Below are 16,496 nucleotides of genomic sequence, written 5' to 3'. Positions count from 1 at the left end.
TTAGAAAAAGTGGGAGTAGTTGCATATAGATTAGCCCTACCGCTAGCTCTAGCAGATAGCCACAATGTGTTCCACATTTCGATGCTGCATAAATATGTATCAGACCCATCTCACATCCTCAAGTATGATACGATAGCACTTCAGAATGACTTGAGTTACGAGGAATGACCGGTTAGCATCCTAGATAGAGGGATGAAGGAATTACGGTCTAAGAGTATTCCAATACTCAAAGTCCTATGGAGTAATAGTTCTGAACGAGAGGCAATGTGGGAGTTGGAGGAGGACATGAAAGCTCGATATCCGGAATTGTTTGGTAAGTAAATTTCGGGGACAAAATTCTTTTTAGTAGGGGAGAATTGTAGAGTCCAAGAACTTTACTTAGCTAGTTAGATAGTAGTAGTAGTAGTAGTAGTAGTAGTAGCTAGTAGAAGTTATAGTATATTTGTTATTGTGGATTTTGGTTCAAGCCAGGACTTAGTTGAACATCGTAGCAAAAATTATAGATTTTATAAGTTTAACCTATAGTTTAAGAATATTAATTATAACATAAGGTTTGATTAATATAGCTGATTATAAAGATTTCATTTATTATACTATAAGATTTAGATAGAACTAATAAGACCATGACACTTGTCATAACCATGAATATTAAGGAGTTAAGTATTTTGATGAATAGTTTAATTAAAAAGAAAGATCTAGAATATCTAGTTTAATTAAAATCGTATTATGACTCAGTCAAAACTGTTTATCCAATTCAAATTAAGCTGATAAAGTGCAATTACATGTTTAATATTTCAACGTATGCCGATATATCGCAGCTATAGGGGTGATATATCGCCACACGGGAGATACGAAAAACACGTCAACTTTGCACAAACGAAACCACGATCACTCGGGACATAGGGCCAGGTGATATATCACCTAGGGTGGGCGATATATCGGCCAGAGGACCACATTTTCAAACATTGTAGAAACCGAGCTTGATTCATCCCTTAACCTCTTGACTTGCCTCTGAACATTTTTGACCAAGTCTTAAGCACCTGTTGAACGAATATTCAAATATTTTTCTATTAATATTCATAATTTTATACAAGCTAAAAGGAGATATTTTCACTCCTTGAACTCTATAAATAAGACCTAGTACCCAACCATTTCTTTCATTCTTCAAGCCTTCAAGCTGCTAGGATTTCTATAGAGTGATACACTTGGGTTTTGGGGATAAAAGATTTATCATCTTAAGCTTTATAAACACTTGGGTAGTGAGATTAAGTGTGTATTCGATATTGAAGTGTAGATCGGTTCTAGTTCATCCAAGATAATATTATTCATAAGTTTTATTCTTTACGATTCCTTAGTTTTCCTTAAGTTTCTTTCAGATTCTAACTTCTGTTTATGGTTTTGTGGTTAGGTGTTTAAGTTCTTTAATCTAAGGTTCTTCTCGGTAAATTTCCTCTTTGATGGTTTAGTTTTCTTTTCAACTCTTTTCTTTAGAAACTCACCATCTTACTTTTGGTTTTAGGAGTGTTCTAATCCCGCTCTTGTTCTCAAATATCCCAGTTTTGGTAAGGAAAATAGGATAGATTCTATATGTTTATATGATATGTTATGCTTATGTGATGTTATGTTATGCCTATGGCATGTTATCTTATGTTATGTTATGGTCACATTATGTGTAGTATGTTTACAGTCCTTGGGCACATGACTTGTCTAGCTAGCAAGCCCCAATAATTTATGGGCATACGACTTGTTTGGCTAGCATGTCCCACAAATCTATGGGCATATGACTTGGTTAGTTAACAAGCTCCAAGAAGTATGATGGCCATTATAGTCTTATATGATATATGTTTTATAGTATATGTTTATGATATAGCCTTATGTATATAAATTATGTTATATGTTGTTAGTAGATTTTCCTTGTTGGGCATTAGGCTCGCTCCTATATTTTTAATGTGATGCAGAAAAATAGATACGGAGGCGGAAAGATTCTTGGTGGCTTGACTTATGTATTAAGGATGGCGGGATTAGATGGATTGCGTGATGATTCGAGGACGACGTTATTTTTATTTAGTCTCTTTAAATTATGTCTTTATGTATTTTTCACATTTAGTTTTGTAAACAACTTCAATTAATTTAAAGTTATGTTTTATTTTAAAACAATGGGATCCCATACCGCTCATTTATGTATTTCAGTATTTACTTTGGAAGTTTTAATAAAGTTATGAATATTGGCTATGTCTAGTAGTTTTTAATGGTCCAAGGTCTTAGAAATAGTTGGGTCATTACACTAAGGGAGCTGAGGACAAGATCTGGAGAGAGGATGCCGCGAGGCACGAGGCTCGGAGGGTGATACCTCCGTCTATTGGGCCTAGTAGGCGCAGAAGCCCTAGTTATCAAAACAGGAAGAACACAGATACAATTAGTATCCCCGGTTCAGACAAGAGGTTCAAGGGTACTCAGGGTGGTCGACATGGCAGAGGTGAGAGCTGGAGACATTATTCAAAGTGTGCTGGATACAGGTGATGCCACCTAGGAGAATTTCATGCCAAGGCATGCTTCTTGTGTGGTGTGGTTGGACATTTTATGAAGGACTACCCATAGTCAAAAAAGGAGGAATCAAAGAGAAGTGAAAATTTGGTTCCAGCTTGAGTGTTCACCTTGACTCATTCAGAGGATGAGGCTAGTCCCTCAGTAGTGGCATGTCAGATTTCTAGCGCTGGCTCTTCTTATATTGTGTTAATTGACTCGGGTACCACGCATTCTTTTGTATCTAGCAGGGTGATAGACGAACTTTGTAGACCTTGTGATTTGTGTGCTTTGGGGTTTGGGACTGTCCTTCGTACTGGGGAATTGGTAGTCTCGAGGAGATGGGTCAGATCATTACCAGTAGAGGTAGATAGAAGAGAGTTGTTTGTAGATTTGATTGAATTGGTGATGGAGGATTTTGATATGATCATAGGTATGGATTTGTTGGCTAAGTATGGAGCGACCATAAATTGCAAAAGGAGGATGGTGACTTTTATGCCTGAGGGAGAGGTTCCATTTGTGTTTGTAGGTGCTTTGAATGGGCCTCTCACTCCTATGATTTCAACATTGAAGACTAGAGACCTATTGCAAGGAGGTTGCATAGGATTCCTACCTATCATGGTGGATACCACTAAGGTTGTATTAGTCGGACAAGAAAAGACTAAATTGGTGTGTGAGTTTTTTGATGTGTTCCTGATGTATCTGATGGGATTGCCGCTGTATTGAGAGATTGAGTTCATTATTGATCTGGCACCAGGAATGGAACTAGTATCCAGGGCATCGTATAGAATGACTCCAGTAGAATTATAGGAATTGAAGGTAAAACTATAGGAGTTACTCAACTTGGGGTTCATCAGACCTAGTTTCTCATTATGGGGTGCACCAGTGTTGTTTGTGAAGAAGAAAGATGGGTCGTTAAGGATGTGTATCGACTACACAAAGTTGAATAAGCTGACAATTAAGAATAAGTATCCATTGGAAAGGATTGAAGATTTGTTTGATCAGTTACGGGGTAAGACAACATTTTCAAAGATTGATCTCCGATCTTGTTATCACTAGTTGAAGATCAAAGATGAGGATATCCCAAAGACAACATTTCACATGAGGTATATGCATTATGAATTTTTGATTATATCATTTGGACTGACCAATGGCCCGACAACATTCATGGATCTGATGAACAGGGTATTCAAGGATTATTTGGATAGGTTCGCGAATGTGTTCATCAATGATATTCTAACCTACTCTCATTTAGAGACAGAGCACGAACATCATCTTTATTTGGTATTACAAAGACTGAGAGAACACAGATTATATGCCATGTTCCAGAAGAGCGAGTTTTGGTTACCTTAGGTGACATTTCGTGGTCATATTGTTAGTAAGGATGAGATTATGGCTGATCTGACCAAGATAGAGGCCATGAGGGATTGGCCAAGGCAAGGGAGTGCACTGGAGATTAGGAGTTTCCCTAGTTAGGCTTGGTATTATCGGCGCCTTGCGGAAGGATTTCCAAAGATTACAACACCATTGAATGAGCTGATACACAATAATATGAAGTTTGTTTGGTCTAATAGATGTGAGAATAATTTTCATGAGTTGAAGAGACGATTAATTATTGCACCAGTGCTTAGTCTTTCTTTAGATCAGGAGATGTTTGTGATTTATTGTGATGCTTCGAGGCATGGATTAGGGTGTGTTCTAATGCATGCTAGTAAATTAATTGTTTATGTCTCAAGACAATTGAAGGAGTATGAGCAGCGATACTCTACTCATGATCTAGAGTTAGTGGCAGTGGTATTCGCACTGAAGGTGTGGCGACATTATCTGTATGGGTAGAAGTGAGGGATTTATACTGATCATAAAAATTTGAAGTACTTTTTCACGCAAAATGATTTAAATATGAGGTAGAAACGTTGGTTGGAACTATTGAAGGACTATGATTGTGAGATTCTCTATCATCCATGGAAAGCCAACATGGTAGTAGTTGCTTTGATTCGGAGAGGTCTGACGCGATTATTTAGTTCAAAACAAACATCATGGGAGTTGGCAGAGGATATGACCAGAGCGGGAATAAAGTTGGTGTTGGGCCAGTTATACAACATTACTTTATTACTTTATAGTGTACACTCCTAGAGAGGAAAAAGGATTGTTAGATGGGTGATTTCCAATTGGTGACGCCCTAAGAGGAGGTCCTAGCTAAAGTTGCTAAAGACTTTACAATTTCTGAGATAAGTATATTGAGGTACAAGGATCAGGTTTGTGTTCCGATGGATGTTGGTGTTCGGTGGGAGATTTTGGACGAGTCTCCTACAACTATGTACTCGTTGCATCCAGGCACCACGAAGATATATCATGATCTGAAATCTTTGTATTGGTGGGCACGGATGAAGATAGTTGTAGTTGAATATGTGGCTAAGTGCCTAACTTGTTCGCAAGTTAAAGTTGAACACCAAAGGCAAGCAAGGTTACTACAGCCTTTGAGTATCCCTGAATGGAAATGGGAGGACATCACCAAGGATTTTTTAGTTGGGTTGCCTAGGATAGTGGGTCAGCACGACCCGGTATGGGTGATCGTGGATCGATATACCAAGTTCGATAACTTTTTATCTGCAAGGACAAATTATACCGTGGATCAGTATGCTCAATTGTATGTCTCCATGGGGCTCCAAAGTCTATAGTGTCAGACCGGGATCCCACATTTACCTCTAAATTTTGGGGAGGCCTGCAGAAGGCTATGGGTACCTAGTTGAAGTTCAGTACAACTTACCATCTTTAGACAGACGGACAGTCTGAGAGGATGATTCAGGTTTTGGATGACATGATTCAGGCTTGTGTATTGGATTTTGAGGGATCCTAGAGTAAGTATCTCCCATTGATTGAGTTTTCCTACAACAATAGTATCAATCAATGATAAGAGTAGCTCCGTATGAAATGTTGTATGGTAGGAAGTGTAAATCACCCATTCATTGGGATGAAATGGGTGAGAGGAAATATTTGGGTCCCAAGGCAGTTTAGATGACCAGTGAGGCGATTGAGAAGATTATAGCTCAAATGCTCACCTCGTTGAGTAGAAAGAAGAGCTACGTTGATCCCAAGCGTAGAAATGCAGAGTTCCAAGTCGGGGAACATGTTTTTCTCTGAGTTTCACCATTGAAAGGAGTAAAATGGTTTGGGTAGAAGGGCAAGTTGATCCCTAGGTTTGTAGGATCTTTTGAGATCCTAGAAAGGATCGGTCAGAAAGCTTACAGACTGGCTTTGCCCCCAGCTTTGTCGGGAGTTCACAAAGTGTTCCACGCATTGATGGTTTGAAAGTATGTATCGAATACGACACATGTATTGAGTTATGAGAATCTGGATTTACAGACTTATTTATCCTATGATGATGGACTTGTTAAGATTTTGGATAGTAAGGAAAAGATCTTGTGGAACAAGACTATTCCTCTGGTGAAAGTATTGTGGAGGAACAACAAGGTAGAGGAAGCGACTTAGGAGTTAGAGTTGGATTCTGTTCAGGTGAATTTGGAGGAGGAAATTTCTATTAGGAGGGGGTAGTTGTAGAGTTTGGGAGGACACATGGGGTAATTATGTGTTAATTAAGTAAATTATGTGATAAATGTGATTAAGTGTGCATGATTATGTGCATTATACATGCTTATAGACCCATTTTTGTTAAAAAAAGGCCTTTTCTTAAATTTTACCTGTTGAGGGTATAGTTGTGATTTTATTTGCTATATAATTTAGACCACATTATTATGTGGATATATTTGTGGTATTTGGCATGAGTGGATCTTTTTGAGAAATTTAGCAGAAAAGTCACAACGGAGATTTATACCCGGCTCGAGGTGAGCCAATGGGTATTTTGGTAATTTTACACATTTTGGGAATTATTGGCTAATGAGTTATTTTTGGAGAAAAATATTGGTGTTGGAAGATTAGTGGATTAAATTGGGAATTATAAGTATAACTTGAGGTCTAGTGGGAAAATAGGCAAATGACTAAAATCCTATTGGGATTTAGTTTTATGGTTAAGTAAGACCAGTGGTAAAATGGTCATTTGACCAATTATTAGACAAATTTGGCTAAGTCTGAAATCAGCCTTCATTCATGTTCAAGAACTCCCACTTTCCATTTTGGTCACTTTCAAGAACTCTCCACATAACATATAACACAAAGGCTAAATCAAGGCTTGGATTTGAGGAAATTTCTAGGAGATTTGGAGTATTTGGGAGGATAAGGAACTGTTCAATCAGAACCACTATAGAGATTCCGAAAATCAGAGGTTTTTTCATTTCGAATTGAGGTGTTTTTTGCTAATTTGAGGTTAAGATAAATTCTAATAGTTTGATGCTTCTAGGGGGTTTTGATGTTGTTATTTTTAGTGGAAATGTGATATTGTGGCTGTACTAAGCTCAGAATTGAGTTTGAAACCCATAATTTTGGTTTGGATTCTCGGATTTTGGCAATGTTTCTAAGTTCTATGCTCAATGTTTTGATTTGTGAATTTAGTGTAATTTTGTTTAAGTTTTGGGTACTTTGATGCCAAGGGTAGGTTTTACTATTGAGTTGGAGGTGAAATATGGTCAAAAATTTTGTTGGAAGTCTATTTTGCATCGAGTTTTGGGAATGAAATGCAAGAAAAAATGCAGATTCTGGGGTTGTCGCGATGGCGCCGCAATGGCTGTGGATGAGCGCCACCGTGCGTATGTATTTCTTCGAGAGTGGGTTTGCTCTCAGACTGTTGTGGCACCTAGGCCCATTGGAAGGGCGCCACAACACTAATGTCCAAATTTTTGAGGGAGGCCTCTCGGACTTCCGTGGAGCTGCAACCGTTACAGGGGGGGGGGCGCTAATGTCTTTTTAGGGATTTGGGAGTTAGGCTCGGGAGGCTTAGAGGACGATTCCATTGCCTGATTTGGTGGAATTAGAGGTCCTAAGAGATAGGGCTTAGTCTTTGAGCCATTATCATATTTAGTTCTTCATAAGTGTGTCACGTATTTTGTGCTCGGATTAGGGATCACGCTTGGGGTTATTCTGTTATCTACACAAGACTCGAGATAAGAAAACTGGTACATGCACGGAGACTTGGGCACTGGCCCTGATAATGGAACACTGTTATAATTGTTCCTTGAATCTGTTTAGTGTTGAATGTTTTACTCTATAACTGCATATGTCGCAATAGTTATTTATAAATGTTTGTGATTGATCGACTAAGAGGTCGTAATTGGCAATAAACTTGTGGAATGTCAACTGTTAAGGTAGGGCCACTATGGGGGTGCGGTATGCACCTATTGAAGAATAAACTTGAATTTTTTATGATCGGTGAATTATGTATTTGATGTTAATGCTTATTTGAATATTTGTGATATGTGGTTTGGTTTTCTTGTTGGGCCTCGACTCACGTGGTTCTTTGTGGTGCAGGTAATGGCAAGGAGAAATTGGACCATGAATGAGTTGGAGAGCTCTAGGAGCGGTGTGTACATACTCAGCCTGCTCGGCTCCCATGGCCGAGATATATTTCGATATAACTATATTACTGTTTAAAACCTTTGGGATCCCTTGTGTATATTCAAATCTTTTAAATGAGAAGTTGAAATTCCATTTACCAAAATTTTTAGTGCCTGAACCATATTTAAACTTAATTACACTTTTGAGTCCAAATGACTCGCTTAACGAGTTAAGCATTATTTTAAGCACACAGTGTTACGGTACTTGATTAGTAGGGCATTATAATCATATTCCAATATTACTCTATATAAATATGGAATTCCACTCTTAGTAATTATAGAATATATTTATAGAGTAATCTTGCGTAGACCATTGATAAAATCATTTCATGTAGTTCTGTTCTCCAATAATTGGTTTGTAAATTAGAGCTGGCCAAAGATAATTACCTCTTCATCCTTGAGTAACATTAATTTATTAGTGAAAAACATTCAATTCCAGAATTAACATTTAAGGGAACAAATATACAATCTTTTAGGAAATCTTGGATTCCATATCTTGTAAAATCATGTTTCTAACCACCCATGCCACTAAATCTCCAAAACAAAAGTCAGTAGCTTGTTTACAAACAAACATTAACAAGTGAATGAAAAGAGCAACTAGACATGAATAGGAGTTCATGACTACTCAAGATTTGGAAAAATCTACAAGTGATCATCTAATTGATATGAATTCAGTCTATATAGTAAACAATAAATTGATAAAGAAATTAATTCATCTCAAATCCTATCCTATATAATCTAATTATGTAAAGCATTTGTACTAAAATGTCTATCCACATCAACGATCCAGTTATAGATCACATCCATTCAAAATTCTTAGTGAACTGTACCAACAACCATTCGTTAAATATTCCATACTTTAATATGTTGCAGGCGATTTAATTCATTATTTATGATATTTTTTAATGCGGCCACATATAAATAGAACCATGGTGGAAAGGAAACAATTTTACTTTCTCAGTTGTTCATGCGCTCCTATTGGCCCTAAAAAAATGAAGCCTTTATGATGTAAGTTTCTAACATTTCTCTAAGCCTTAATTTTATTTTTTGTGATCATTTGAATGTTTTGGATTAGCTTAGGACTTTAGGAAGCTGAATCATGGGATGTAGAAAAGTTGTCTCACCTACCTCGCTTGAATCTAGATACTTTTAGGCAAAAAAAAACCATGAATGTAGGGAGATCAGTGAGTGAGCGACCAAAAAATGGGGAGAATGATGGTATACACTAGCCAAAGGAGGAGTAGATAAAATTTAGGACCATCGGGTGAATAGTGCTCACAAAAAACAACAAATTTTGTTTCGAAGGTCAGGTCATCCGCATTTGCCAGCGATCTACACTGGACATTTTCTATTGTGGCGATCAAGACTCTAGTCTTATTTGTGACCAGATCTTTGTCTCACTCATTTTTTTTTTGTTTATTCATGCGAGCCAGTTCTCAGTTCCACTTATTTCCCTTGTTTCAGATGCCCTACAATGGCTATTGGGGATGTGAGCTACTAGTTCCAAGTGATCTTTTTTGTCTGTTAGACGACTAGTCCTTTGAGTTTGAACCTTCCTCACTTGATCCACCGACTAGGAATGATCACAGATAGTAAGAATGGAGGAGACAATTAAATGAGGTTGCTGATCGTCCTGCTTATGGAGGCATATTCAAGAGATCAAGGAAGGCAAGAAGAAACATTTCCCTGCCTGATGGACCAACTACAAACCTTCTAGTGATAAGGACAAAGGTGCATCCACCAACACCCTTATGGCACCTCGAAAGAAGAAGGCTAACTGTCAGATGTAGAAAACAAAAACAGTCAAGGATTCTAACTTGGTTGACATCAGATATTTGGATGAGGTTCGAGCCCACCTTGTGTGCTCCTAGAACTTCAACGTTTCACGATCAGAGGTAATGACCAGCGTGATCAGTTACATGATAAAGTGTCATAGTCTATGGGACAACTAAATATTTAGAATCCTATTGACGATTAGAGGGTAGACCAGTCTTTGGTGGGCTTCCAGGTGTGGAGCTTAATGCACTGTGCGAGCAGAGCCATACTGCCCCTTCATGATTATTTTGTGAGCATGTGAAAATATTTTAGGATCATACCATTCCATCTCGCCCCCAACAAGTACAGGGTGCTAGTCCCCTTAGGCCTCAAGAGATCAATATATATATATACAATTTGAAGGCCAATCTCGAATTTATGGGGAGGTCTTCTACTACCTGTGTAGGGCAAGAGGTAGCTGATCACTATTGGGAAGTCTAGCCTTGTGCACAGATGTGATTAGGTAGGAGCATCGCACATTTGGGGCAGTAGGTGACTTCTGGTCACTTACCATAGGTCCCCTTGTGTTACTTTTTCCTTATTCATATTCTTTTAATTTTGATATGTTCGTCTTTCTTGTCCACCACACAGGGTTGTACAAGCGACCAATGAGAATTCTTGAGTATGAGGCTCTCCTTGTTAGACTTCTATAAACAATCCTCCAACTAATAATCACAAGAATGAACAAGTGGCTCAAACTCTCAGAAATTAGTCTAGTCAGACAGGGCGACTTGGGACTGCATTGAGAAGGGCAAGGCCTCTGTGAATCCACCAGCACCTCAACCAATCTCTCAGATATAAAGAAAGAACTTTGTGTTGCCACCAACTCAGGAAATTGGAGTTGACCATGGATGAACTAATCTGGTCTGACCAGATGGGTCATAAATTTCTTTGCCAATATGGCATCCTCCATCAGCTATACGTCATCCAACGCCACCACGCCTTCAGAAAAATGCTTCAGTTCATGAGAATTAAAGTAGACATTTTGTACCTGTAGAAGAGACGTATGTCCTGCGACCTTGTCGGAATATTCAAGCTCTGCGACCTCAGCCGCGAGCAGTAAGCTTTGTGAATGGTAGTTATTAGATGGAGAGGCATCGTGGAGGTCAAGCTAGCAGTGTATGTAACATGCCCTCCTAGAAACATGAGAGCGACTTGAGAAAGCAGCTGAGCTCCGTCCAAAGCTTGCGTTCCAGTCCGATCTAAGTGAACATCTAAACACACAAAGATGACAATCAACCCGTTACAATAATTAGAGTTACACTCAAACGATGGGAGATCTATCAATCGTGTAATGCCCTACTTTCTTAGAGTCGTTACTAAGTGAGTTTGAAACGTGCCAATCACTCTCTAATCGAGGTTTGTGGTTAAAATGTGTAGCTAATTAAAATGCAACTTGTTAAAATAAAATTTTGGTATAAAAAGTCGGTGGTTCTATTAGATCATGGAAAGGGTTACATTGGGATCCCATTTACATTATCTGAAAACATATTTACAACTCAAAAAGGTACTTAACAGTCGGCCTAAGCGACAAAATCAATGTTCATGACCAATTCCTCAAAATACCCCAGCAGTGGCGTCCAAATAGGCCAGACATGTACGCACTGCTCCATGCCCTCTAACTCATGGTTGATTGATCTTTTCCTTGCCCTTACCTGCACCACAGAGCACCCATGAGCCGAGGCCCAGCAAGAGAACCTCAAGCACAACATACTATATTTTATCCTAGGAAGTAAACACTTATTTAAATTGTTATTGGAATACGAAATGGCACAGTAGCACAACAACATCATATTATAGTAGAACAACAACGCTTAGGAGCATAGACGTAGCATCATAGTAACATATTAACACGTAAGTAGAATAGCACAACATCTTAGCAGTTCAGTAATACAACATCATATAACCAAGCAGCCAACAAGCTAAACACATAGCGACCATGCCGTCCCAAGTGCTTTAGCAAGCCCTGGGTTCGCAGTCCACACCGTGAGGATATCCCAGGTATACTTTAGGGTCTAGCCCTAGAAACTCGCACTTCGTGTGCTAACGTTGCTCCCGGCCCCTTGCCATTCTCGGCTCTTGCCTCTCCCGGCTTCTGCCGCTCCCGGCTCCTGCCGATCCCGGCTCTTGCCTCTCCCAGTTTCTGCCGCTCCCGGCTCTTGTCGATCAGTCACATTCACATATATGACATGGAAAACCACAAGCAATACACATAGTACTACACACCACATAACTCTATGGGTACAAACAGTTCTCTTACCTATGTCCCGAGCTTTCCAAGCACCGATGTCCCGAGCACAGTCCCCTAGTCCGAGCCTCGCTGATAACCTAGTCACAACACATCATCAACGTCCACTCATCAAGTTCTAATCCACTAAATAACTTTGGGCTACAATTCTAATCCCCAGAACCTTGAATTTTATCAATCCGGGTGATAAAATCCATCTTGAGCCTTAAAAATTAGGTTCCTGAGCCAAGAACCCTTAAGACACCCAACTTTTTGAACTAGGGCCGCGACATGCCTCAAAACAGGGGCAAAACACCTCCCTGGAAAGAGACACGAGCCAGTCGTCATTCCAGGGAGCAACCATAGTGATGTGGGATGTTACAAATGGTATCAAAGCCTTGACCCAGCCGGAAGTGTGGCCGACGGGGACGTCGGACCCGTAAGGGGGGGCTACTGCGACAGTCAGAATCCCATGATCCGTGACGGGAAAGACCGGGTAAAGCTGTGAAATCCCACACCGCTTGGGGAAGGTCAAGTGTGATGATTCTAAGACTATGTAGGCATGGGACTACACAGTTGAAGAGGGCTTAAATGGATTGATGGGTACTACCTATATCAATAAGATGCATCTTCTTTTCAGTAGCCCATCACTTGAGAACTCCAAAGTTAAGCGTGCTTGACATGGAGTAATCTCAAGATTGGTGACCTCCTGGGAAGTTTTCCCAATAAGAGTGCGAGTGAGGACAAAACACGCTGGAAAGACTCGTATTGGTTTGTAGGGCCAGTTGTCATTCCAGGGAGCAGCCATAGTGATGTGGGACATTACAAATCGTGTGCGATAATGGGAACGTTCCACCTAACCAAGCTCCTGCTTGGAGGGAAGATAACCCACATAACGCACAAGAGAGGGTGGGAGCTAGGAACTAGTTCCCAAATAACCTAGAATCGAAGGATCTAACCCTTGAACGACTGGCATAGATGGAGGAACAAATGAAGAGACTTTTGTTTGGGAAAGGTGGACGATTGCGATTCTGATGAGGATCTCGAGCCTTTCACTCCTCACATCGTAGTCGCTCCCTTTCCCATTGGCATCTAAATGCAAAACATGCCCACGTATGACGGAACCACCAATTCATCAAACCACTTTGAGACCATTAACACTTTGACGAGAGCCCACAATGTCAACATCGACCTATGCTGTGTCTTTTTTCCAGCCACGTTGACAGGACCAACCAAATTATTGTTCAACAAGTTTAAAAGGCACTCAATCACTTCTTGAAAATAGTTGTTGATCGAGTTTAAAAAGAAGTTTTGAGTTGCAAAAAAAGTTCGAATAAAGGCCAAGTCCCTGGCCAATTTAAAACAACTACCGGGTGAATCCCTAAAGACATATCTCAATCGATTCACTAACATAGTGTCACCACCTAGAAATATCGATGATAGTGCCAAACTTATGGCCATGAGGACAGGGATCACTGTGAAGGAGAACTATGGAAGGAACTCCAAGCGAAATGAGTGAAGAGTATCGACCAATTCTTGGTTGTAGCTCAGGAATTGATCAATCTAGAAAATGTAGAGTCTGCAGTTACGGGAACTAGCCAAACCCCTATTCAACCCGCTGGAGTTGCGACCGATGTTGTATCTACAACTCAGCCCATGGTCCATAACAACTAGGTCGAGAATAACAAAAGAAAAGGGAACAGTGAGGGCAACCAGACTGGGTCAAAGAAAAATAAGCACGGGGAAAAGTAAACTTCAATTTTCACCGCGTATACCGACATAACCGATACATGGGAACACATTTATATGGATAATTCTGCCTGTCTTCCATGGAAGAATCCAGAGCCAATGAAGCACCAGTGAGAAAAGAGAGATCCGGCCAAATTTTGTCACTTTCATAACGACATTGGCCACAAAACTGACGACTGTCGTCAATTAAAGGCTGAGATTGAGACATTGATCTGAGGTGGACTGTGAGCATAATATGCTCGGAACCGAGTAGCCCCTAATCAAATAGCAACAGAATGTGCATTTATTTTGTAACAAACCTCCATTAAGAGAGGATAATTGTAATCAACTCAAATTAATGAGCTTAATTGTCATAGGTGCATATAAATAGGGCTAGGGTACACATTGTAAATGATCCAATTCCTTGTTTTCAGAGTGAGCACAAACTCTACTTGAAAACCCTAAGAGAACATGAGTTGTGCAAGTTCTTCATCATCCTAATACAACTGACTCGTGGACTAGGGTTAATTAATATCCTAAACCACGTAAAATATGTGTTCTTCTTTCATTTTCTTTAATATTTTCTATTATTTTAGTTTTTAGCGAAAAAGCTTGTCAACATTTCGGTGCTTTCATTTAGAGCTTGAATAAAGCAGAGTTTCAACAATTGTGAATACTCCTAGGACACTACCTAATGAAAACCTCCCCGCGATCGTGAGAGGAAAATAGGTCTGTCCACCTCCTATGGGAATTCAGGAGGTTGAAGACCACGATGGCTACGACGGGGATGGTGGAGACAATAATTCTTCACACACATCTTATCTTGAACAACCACCAGAAGTGACAGCTTTGAAGGACCAAATCACCTCCCAACAAAATGAAATGGAGGCGTAAAAAAGAAATATCGCCGACCTACAGGAGGTGGTGAATATCATGAAGGCCGCGTTGGGAGCCTAAGGGATATAAGTGGACCCCCAAGTTGAAGTGCCACCTGTGCAGCCAGCTGGCATGCCAACTGCATGAATTATTGATGTGGCACAAGAATTTCCATTTGTAGTGCCACCTGTTCATCCAACTGAAGTGCCACCATTGCACCCAGCTAAAGTGCCATCTGTGCACCCAGCTCACGTGGGGGGAGAAAAAAAAAATCTCCCTACAAACGAAAGAGAGCTAGATGAGATTTCGAGCCTCTCAACATTTTGAGAAGGGTTCGTAATCCTGAAGAAGACCATGGAGTCCGAGGAGACCCCAGGCTCACAATGTCTGAGGAGCACAAGGCATTCCATCTAGGCACGTTACGATGGACCATGTCAAGCCTCGGGAAATAGAACCCTTCGTGCCCCAACAACCTCAAGGAAACCTAGGTCTAGGAGCCAACTGGATTGAAGTCTCCATGGACTAAGGATGTCACATTAGTATCTCGGTGTACAACGATTACATCGAGTCGAACAGGGAAACAAAAGTTTGATTACCCGAGGATGGTTGTCACGGGCGTGCGCAACCTGACTTGTGGGATAATATAAATGCTTGCAAGAACTGGTCATAGCCGACCAGGGCAATACCCCACACACTGTGCTAACAATGATCCTCTTTGGCCGGAGTTGGAGAGTTTGAAAAATATAATGCTTAAGATTGCTAAGAAGCAGGGCCATGATTCAGACTTCGAGGACAAAGACGAAGAAACATGTGCCCAGCACATAGTTGAAGCCTCATTTCCCAAATGCTTCAAAATTCCTGAAATTACCCCGTACAGTGGGATGACAGACCCATCCAACCATATTTCCTATTTCAATTGGTTGATGTCCGTGTACCGTGTCTCTGAAGACGATAAATGTTACTGCTTCTCGTTAACCTCGACAGAAGCAACAGTTGAATGGTTCAAGAAACACAGACGAGGCTCCATTGATTTCTAGTCCCAACTGTTCTCCGAGTTCTAGAGATAGTTCATAGCAGCCCGGAAAGTTTGCTTCGAGGTTAATGCCATGGCTAACATCAAGCAAGGGATGTTTGAAACCCTCAAAGCATACATCAAGATCTTTAATCAGGAAGCTTCGAGGACCAAGAAGGTTGATGATGGGTAGCAACTTATGGCCTTATAGGTTCGTATCCTACCATGTTCTCCATTATGAGAAGACCTACAAAGATGCAGGTTCCATAGGCTCGATGGATTTATTCATCGACCACAATAATATATACACTAGGAAGATTGTAATGCCCCGAAATCCTTGATGTGGTTTAATGGCTGGATTAGTAGGTCGGGAGGGCCATACTTGTTTAATTATGCCATTAAATGAATATATGCATGTTTATGTGAATTATATTATAATATGATGATATATACATGCATGTGGGTCCATATCTGTTTATTAAACTGTTTTTGCAAATTTGGGCCGTTTAGAGCATAATTGTGTATTTGGGTGCATTTTGTGATTCATGAATGAGATTCCATCATTATGGAGATATATTCAAGCTATTTGGCATGAGATGGTCATATATAATGGATTAGCGGTTTTGTCATAACGGGGTCAATTGTTGGGTAATAAGAATGTTTATTTGATGATAAATTGGGAGTATTTGAGATCAGGAGGAAATTCTGGAAGTTTTGACTATAATATCCTCGGACGTGTTTTCAGGACCCCGAGCACTAGGTTTTATTTGAGGTTACTTAAGCTTGAAGTAGCTTGTCAGATAGAACCGTA

Source organism: Humulus lupulus, chromosome X (genome assembly GCF_963169125.1).
Source record: "Humulus lupulus chromosome X, drHumLupu1.1, whole genome shotgun sequence".
NCBI lineage: Eukaryota > Viridiplantae > Streptophyta > Magnoliopsida > Rosales > Cannabaceae > Humulus > Humulus lupulus.
Note: the sequence above shows the minus strand (reverse complement) of the source record.